The sequence below is a fragment of the Alligator sinensis genome, unplaced genomic scaffold (assembly GCF_000455745.1).
Source record: "Alligator sinensis unplaced genomic scaffold, ASM45574v1 scaffold537_1, whole genome shotgun sequence".
In the NCBI taxonomy this organism is placed as follows: domain Eukaryota; kingdom Metazoa; phylum Chordata; order Crocodylia; family Alligatoridae; genus Alligator; species Alligator sinensis.
In genome coordinates this window covers 704,758-713,441 of record NW_005842734.1, presented here as the reverse complement: position 1 = coordinate 713,441, position 8,684 = coordinate 704,758, and the positions used below count along the sequence as shown (strand labels likewise).

Here is an 8,684-nt window from a genome sequence, read left to right as displayed (position 1 = left end):
CCTTGAATATACTCCAGATCCAGATGTGAGGAGCAGGGAGAGTAGATTAGGCCTCTCCAGCCCACCTCTTGAATCTGTGCAGCCAATAGAAAGAGATGCATGGGCCATGAGGAAGAGATGCTACAGTGAGGTGGCTGTTGCTTTGTAATGGAAAGGGCTGTGGGTCCTAACCTGGACCATTGTCCCAGTGGGGTAGGAATTTCTGCTCTGTTCTCCATCTGTTTTGCTCAATTGAATATTAAAAACAAGATATAGTGGCTCAGCCAAAAATTTGCAAGTGTCCTTGGTGACTGTGTGGTGCATGAAATGTATGAAAAGGTCATCTCATTCTCTGACTTACTTGTAACCCAGATAGCTGTGAAAATGTGTTTCTACTGTTAAGGTAGCTGGCAGCAATAGCAGAGACTAGTTTCATAGGAGCAGACACCTGGCTGGCCCTGAATGCACAGTTCAAGCTTCCATGACTGATGAAACAAAGAGGGGAGAGAACCTGTCCCTTCTCGCAACTTCAGTTTTGAGCTGTGCAAAGCATTAGAGACCGCTGGTTCCAGATCCTGTGCTTACTTCATATTGCCACAGGAAGCAGACAAAAGTAACTGAGTAAATTAGCAGAACTAAATTAAACATAATGAATACACTAAAAAATACAGGAGACTGATTTAGAAATGAATGACAAAAGCCATACGCCACTGATATTTGCCTAAAACTCTGTTTGGCAACTACTGTTTAATGAGCTTGGGTTAGAATAGCTAGGGGATATGACTCAATGTGCTCTTCTGTAATTCTGTCCTGCTTCTCTAATTGAAGGTGTATACAGTGGAGTGAAGCTTCTCAATGGTAGCAGTCCATGTGCTGGCAGAGTGGAAGCAAAACTTGGTGATTACTTGATGAAAATATGTTATCCTGTTGCATCTATAAAAGGGCTTGCAGTAATTTGCAGAGAACTTGGGTGTGGATCAGCAGTGAGTTTCCACAACGCCAGCCATTTTGTGGAGGATTCCAGACCGTACATAGTTCCAGCAATGCTTTGTCATGGTAATGAGACAACAGGCGCGGAATGTAAGGGAACTTCCTACGCTCTGAAGTCAACATGCCCACCTTCTTTCTATACTGGAGTCACATGCTCAGGTAAGGAATTAGCCATCCTTCCTCCTGTCAGGAAATTGCCATGGAAGAAAAGGGACTGAAAAAAGAACGTGTCTCATCCTTCTGAAACAACAGGAATGTGGGTAAATATCCTCAACTCCTATAACTGTTATGCTCACTGAGAATGAGGACATCCAAGTCTTTAGAATCCCTTGATTAGCCTAAGCCCACTTCTCCCGATGCCATATTTACTATTTACTGTTTATAGGTTTTTACTCCATTTCAAATCAGAAACATTGTTTGCATTTAAAAACCTATTGTATGAGCACCTAAATAGTATTATGGACACATCTACATGTTGCCCTATGGCATAGTAAACACCTGCACTGTGCCATGAGCTTGGTGCATGGTGAGGTTTAGCAGGTACTTTGCCTTTATGGTGCACTAAAATGTGGGAGTGTGCAGCTATGGCTAAGCAGTTGCCAGTGACATGTAGATGCACGTCGTTGCTATATTGGTGTAGCATGTCACTGTAATGACAGTGCATCACTGTGGTGATGTAGCATGACATGTAGATGCTCCCAGGATGTAGTGTCAGAGAATCTGTACTGGAATATTGTATAATTGTGTTACATTGATAATGCATGAATCTGATGCATGCTTTCCTCATTGCTGTCTTGGGGAACTCGAGAAAGCAGGTTACTAAGCAATGCAGTAGTAGTAGAGAGTCACTTGGTGCATCTACAACAAACTGATGTTCTTTTTCTCCCAAGAGCTTTTTCTGAACTCAAATAACTCATCTAATGGTGTTACGGTTACCTCCCAATCTAGGTATTCATCTCCACAATCACTCTGGCTGTTGGCACGTTCCTCCCAATACCAAGACTGAATTTTTCTTTCCTTGGATCCTTCTGTAGTTTTTTTCAGCTGTGCAACATGAATATGAAGTGTTTCCAAACCATAACTCTTTTGCTCACATTGCTAACAGAATTGGCAATGAGGGGGTGCATAACTTTTCACAAGTACAAATCATTCACATTGCAAGAGGGTGAAAGAACAGATCCTTAGCTTTCAGTTTGTAGCTTGTACAACTTGTCTTTCTTCCTCTCTTTGCTTTTCTTATTCCTTCTTCTGCCTTACTTACTGTATTCTTTCTTGAGTATAAGTGTTAGGATTATTTAAAGCTGTTGCCTGTTCAACTGAAAGTGGAAACCACAAAACTTTTGTTAACAATTAGTAACAGTGTAATACGCAATATCAGAATAATTAATCAGAAAAAGTATTTAATAAAATTGTCATGTGCCCTATCCCTCATGATTGGTTAAAAATTAAATAATTGAGAAGTAGAAAATTAATTAATGTGTTTATGGACACTTAATTCCCTATTTTTAAAACAATTTTGGATGCAAACGTTTTGAAAAAATTATCTGCATTTACTAAAAGCTGAAATAGAGGGCAAAGAGTTTCATTGTTCCATTCATTGATGGATTGATTGACTCTAGGTGATACACAGCCCCGGCTGATTGAAGGTGACAATGCCTGCTCAGGACGTCTGGTGATAAGACTTGGACACACTTGGGCTACTGTCAGTGATTCCCACCTTGATCCTAAAGCTGCCAGTGTGATTTGTAATGAGCTACAATGTGGAGCAGTTGTATCCATCACAGAAGGAGCTCACTTTGGAGAAGGACAAGGGCCAATCTGGACTGAAAAGTTTCAGTGTGTGGGAAATGAGTCTCATCTTGCTTACTGCCCCCGAGCACCACCCATGAATCAGACAGGCTCACATGCAAATGATATTGGCCTCATATGTTCACGTAAGAATTTAGTGTGGTATCTAAAAAATAGGAATATAGAAATGTAGTACCAAAACAGACCTCCTGAGACACTGAATCCAACCCCTGGCATTTTCAGGAAGCCATTTATTTATTTACTAGGCAATGTCCATTATGAATCATGGGTGGGTGACGGGGACGGAGTGCCACCACCCACCACCCTGTTCCGCTGCCGGTCTGTGTCTGGCTGCGCGCAACCTCCCCCCACCCTTCTCTTTGTTTGGCCCATGACGCGCCCTCCCCCCCACAACACCCTGGACACACACCAGGCCACACATCACCTTCCACACACCTGCCACACACACCACATCCACCCAGCGACATACCACACCCACCCACACAGCCACCTCCCTCACACACCCAGCTGTATACCACCCACCACACCCTGTCACCCACCACACACCAACCCAGCAATATCCACCCACCCAGCCACATGCCACACCCACTTAGCCACACATTTCACCCATGCACACACCCAGCAACACACCAGGCACATGCATGCTCCCAGCCACATGCCACACGTATCCCATCCCATCCCACATGCTCCGGGTATCCTATGGCCCGGCCTGGCCAGTGTCCCGGGCCGGGCTGGGGGCAATCAGAGCCCAGTGGTTCATGCAGGGACACAGTGTGGGGGAGCTCGGGCTTGGGGTGGGCGGGGATAAACATGCTCCCCTCTGTCAGCTCTGCCCAGTGTGAATAGCAGCAGGACCTGCCCTGCCATGGCCCTACAGGAGCTGCTGGACTCCCATTGTCCCAGGACCTGGGCCGGGCTGAATGCAGCCCTCGCCCTTGTCAGGAACACCAGCATAGCCCCAGCCCCAGCCCCAGTCCCTCATGGCCCTTCCAGTGGTGGTGGTGCCTGCCGTGACCCCCCACTCCCTGCTCCTCTACATACTTTCTGCTCCCCTCCAGGCTGGCTGCTGTCAAGGGAAAGTGCATTGCGGTGGCTCCCTGAACTTTGACCACATCCGCTCGCTTCCCTGAGCCCTGGCACACAGTTGTGCCCAGGCCCCCTGGGCCAGCCAATCAGTACCTGCCCTCTGGGCAGCGCATGTGCAGTTGGCTCAGAGCGTTATGGACACAAAGAGACACAGACAAAGCTTTTATTTTATTAGAATTTATTTATGTGTTTCTTTCTTTCTTTCTTTATAAGCTGTCCTTCCCAACAAAGGCTCACCCTTTCAAACCTACATACACAACACCAAGACAGCATTGATATGAATTTTGGGCTTGGGTAGAGCAACGAAGAAATATTCCTTTGTTGGAAGGAAGGACAGCAGGATTGGAATCCATTTCTGGTAAAATCCCTGAAAAGCCAAGATAATCAGAAAGGGGTTGTCACTTTCTGATTTCCCATTCTTTGACTATTCAGTATAAAATGAGAAACGGACTGTTGTGCTCCTCTCTAATCACTGTCCATCTTCTCTTCTCCTCAGGGTTCACAGGGTTCAGGCTGGTGAACGGCAGCACACAGGGCTCTGGGGGATCCAGGTGCTCGGTGCCTGGGGCACCGTGTGTGACTCGCGCTGGGATTTGTCAGATGCCAACGTTCTCTGTCGTCAGCTTGATTGTGGATTTGCAGTGTCAGCTCCAGGAGGAGGGCATTTTGGGAGAGGAACGGGGCCCGTCTGGAGAGACACATTCCACTGTAATGGGACTGAACCCCATTTATGGCACTGCCCGGTTACTGCCCTGGGAGTCTCTCAGTGTTTCCATGACCGTGATGTCAGTGTGATTTGCTCAGGTGAGCAAAGAAAACAATGAGTCTGGCCCCAAAAAACACTGGTACAAGAATTTTCCACTCAACCATTTTCCACTTCCCTCACCTGCTTCATAGTGGAGGAATATCTAAGAGGACACTGCTTTTATATATATAGTCACTGCTTTTATATAGTCACTTCTGTTATACTTTCTTAGTGCAATGGAGCAAGAGCCTATTACAGTGATAGTTATTACTTAGAGATGCGCCCTAATTTAGATGATTTGGTAATTGGGGCAAGGTTTCTCAGTGAAATAGTTAGCCAGTTCAGTTACTCAGAGAGAGACATAGTCTACAGGGATTGCTTACTGTTCCAGAATATAATGTGTTGTGTAGTTCTTGTCATTCATTGTTTATATTTGACCATATGATCACTACTCCTATGTCAGAGCTTTGTTGTCTTGGCCACTAGCATCACCCTCCTCTGTGAGACCACTTCTGTATTCTCTGCATAGAAGGCAAGGACTGTAGTGAATGGGGCAAAGCCGATGCATAGCCCTTTAGTAGCAGAAGAACCTTCCTCTCTGCCATAAGAATTACTCTATCTTCACTGAAAATTTCTGCTGCCACCCAGTAGCCCGATGAGAGTCAAGACACCCTCACTCCTTCAGGCAGTTGCCATGGTTCATTCAGCAGGTGGTATCTTAAGTTATACTTCGTAATGTGGCACACGGCAGCTGACTGGAGCTGCCCAGAGCTACCAGAAGCATGCAGGTGAACATATCCTTTAGCATCTTGGTGGCCATAGCTACTGTTTGCTGCTAGAATTTCTGGCAGCAGATGCAGAGGAGTGAAGCATATTCTTAGACACCGAGACACCTTCAATCAGCACCTTCAATCACCTGTTGGGATGTCTCCCAGCAGAAGTCAAAGCTATGGTATCTTCTCTCTACCTTCCTCAGGCTATGCTTATATAATGGCAGGGAGAGCTGGGACTGCTTCTACTTTAATTAGGGCATCACCGCAAAGTTGCCTTGGCCATCTGGTGGCAGGGGGTTTCCTTTTGCTGGGGCTACACCCTCACCCCTGACAACAGGAGCTCTGCAAGGAGAAAGCAGAAGCTGCATCCATACCAGGGGTTTTGCCAGCAGAGCTACTTCAGGTATAGGGTCTGATCTTTCCACACTCGCTGCCAAGAGAGCTCTGATGGCTGACAAGCAAAAGTCCTGTTTTGTTCCTTGGCCTCAAGGAACGCACTTAATCGGAGGTCCTGGCTAACAACTCTCTGCCAGGGCTCTAGTCTTGAGTATAAAAATTCTAATGAAGGATTCTCCTGTAATCCTCGTAACAGCAGTTGTTCTTCTTATCACTGTAGCTCTCTGAGTATTTGATAACCAGTGAAATTTCATGCATACATTCTGCATTTTATGTAATGGAATGTAGAAAGTGATATTCAATGCATTTTCTCTCTCTCCTGAGGCCAGGTCTCTCTGAATCGCTTATACTGTTGAATGGAGAGAGCCGGTGCGATGGGCGAGTCGAGATTTCCCTCGGTGGAACATGGAGCAGAGTCCTGGATGATCAGTGGGACATGAATGATGCCAGCGTGGTGTGCAGGCAGCTGCAGTGTGGAGCTGCTGAGAAAGCCCATCACCCTGCCAAGTCTGAGCCTCCCTGTCTGAGGCAATGCAGGCTGGCATAGCAGAAGACGTCAGTGTTGTTTGTGCAGGTGACTCCCCTGAAAATCCTACAAACACCTTCTTCTGTCAGGGGTACAGCCAGGAAGTAAGCGGTCAGGGTCACAACCCAGGGGATCAGGAACAGACAGGTCAGGGAGCAAAGGACTGCAGTTGTCATGGGTCAGGAGCAGGGGAGTCAGGAGACTGAGGGCTCTAATGTGCCCAGATGTTGGTAGTTTTGAAAAATGAGACCAGGGGTCAGGATCAGTAAGCAGGGATCTAGCCAGAGTGACTAGCCAGGAGGCCTGGAGCAGCACTTCTAGCTTATGGGATTGGGATATTGGGGATTACTACAGGCCGGGAGCTGGCTGTCAGAGAACAGGAGTCTGGCTGGGAACCAGGATCATGGTGGGTCAGGGAGTCAGCAAGACAGGCTGGGAGAACAGATTGTTTTCTTTCCATTTTCTTTCCTTCCTCCTCCTCCTCTTACGTTAACCCTACTCTGTGGGCCATTTCCTGTAGGAGATCTCCCAAGGGATCTTCACTCGATGTTCCTGATTGTTTTTCCCTTTCCTTTTTATTTTGTGGTTCAAAAGTATCTTAAAGAGGTATCTTTCTCTCCACAGGGATTATATTGCCATAAACCTTCCCTTTGCTTTGCCATGTGCCCCACTTACCTGCACATTGAACAAATTAGCCAAATGTGGGCTGCTGCTAGGTGTCCCTCTTTGCCACATTTAGGACAAAATTTTGGCTTTCCATAGTAATATGTAACACTGCAGTTAGCACCCGCTTCTACCAATGTGAGGAGATTGTATACTCCTTCGGGACTTGAGGGGTTGTGGGGTCTGCTTTTGAAGGGCTTTGGGCCATTCAAGTGCCTGTCCATATCCTGTTTTTAGCCCCTATTTTACTAATCTTTCTTATTTCCTCAGAGTGCATCTTTACCTATATTCATAAGTCTGTTTCAGTGAATGTATATTAATTTCTACCATTCTCTCTCTATTATTTGGCGCCACACTAAAAACAGTGTACATCAGTACTGGGTTACCCATGGCATCTTGAAAGCTGCCTAGAAATTTCTGACAGCCTTTTTGGCTCCTAAAACTCAGATCCTAGTCTAGTCCCAGAGATATAGAAATGAAGCAGTTTAGGTCTGATGGGCAGACTTTCAGTATCTTCTGAAGCACAGTTTGATTTCCAGACTCATCATCTCCAATTTCCCAGTACCAGAGAGAAGCTCGGCTGTGGCACTTATACTCACAAGTGAGCATCGTTGATTCCTGCAGGTCCCTCCATTTTTTCTTCCCCTTCCCCTCTCCCACCAGGAAGGGATGCAAGTGCCTCCACTGTTGCCATCAGTGTCACAGCCACAGTCACTGTCTCCTGCGATGTTGCCATAGCCATTATTACTGTTGGTTCAGGGTCAGCTCCTACCTGCCATCCTGGGTAAGCTTTTTGAGAGAATTATCCTGGCGCATGTCCACGAGGAACCAGCAGGGAAGCTTAAGCTTAGGGGCAAGGAACATGGGTTCATTCGAGGCAGGTCCTGTCAGACAAAACTGGTTGCCTTCTATGACCAGGTCACAAAATCCTTAGATGCAGGTGTAGCAGTGGACGTAGTCTTTCTGGACTTTAGGAAGGCCTTCAACACTGTCTCTCACCCCATTCTCATTAAAACCTAGGAGACTGTGGCATCGACACCTACACAGTCAGATGGGTCACTAGTTGGCTGGAGGGCCGCACCCAGAGAGTGGTAGTGGATGGGTCATTTTCGACCTGGAGGGATGTGGGCAGTGGGGTCCCCCAGGGCTCGGTCCTCAGGCCCGCACTGTTCAACATCTTCATCAGTGACTTGGGTAAAAAGCACCCTGTTCAAATTCGCAGATGACACTAAGATGTGGGGAGAAATGGGCACGCTAGAAGGGAGGAATAGGCTGCAATCAGACCTAGACAGGTTACAGGGGTGGGCGGATGAGAACAGGATGAGTTTACACACTGACAAGTACAAGGTGCTGCACCTGGGGAGGAAGAACCAGCAGCATACCTACAGGCTGGGGAACTCCCTTCTCATCAGTGCAGAGGCAGAAAAGGATCTTGGAGTCATTATAGACTCCAAGATGAACATGGGCCAAACAGTGTGGGGATGCGGTCAGGAAGGCCAAGCGTACCTTGTCATGCATCGACAGATGCATCTCAAGCAGGTCCAAGGGGGTGATCCTCCCCCTCTATGCGACACTGGTCAAGCCACAGTTGGAGTACTGCATCCAGTTCTGGGCAACGCACTTCAAGAGGGATGTGGACAATATGGAGAGGGTCCAAGGAGGGCCACCCTCATGATCAGGGGGCAGCAGGGCAGGCCCTACGAGGAGAGGCTACGGG

At 47.2% G+C, this 8,684-nt stretch overlaps 1 pseudogene; it reads left to right on the top strand.

Annotated features, from left to right (window-relative positions):
• The first annotated feature begins 1,022 nt into the window (after positions 1–1,022).
• LOC112547874 overlaps positions 1,023–8,684 on the top strand; it is a 10,067-nt pseudogene continuing 2,405 nt past the window's right edge.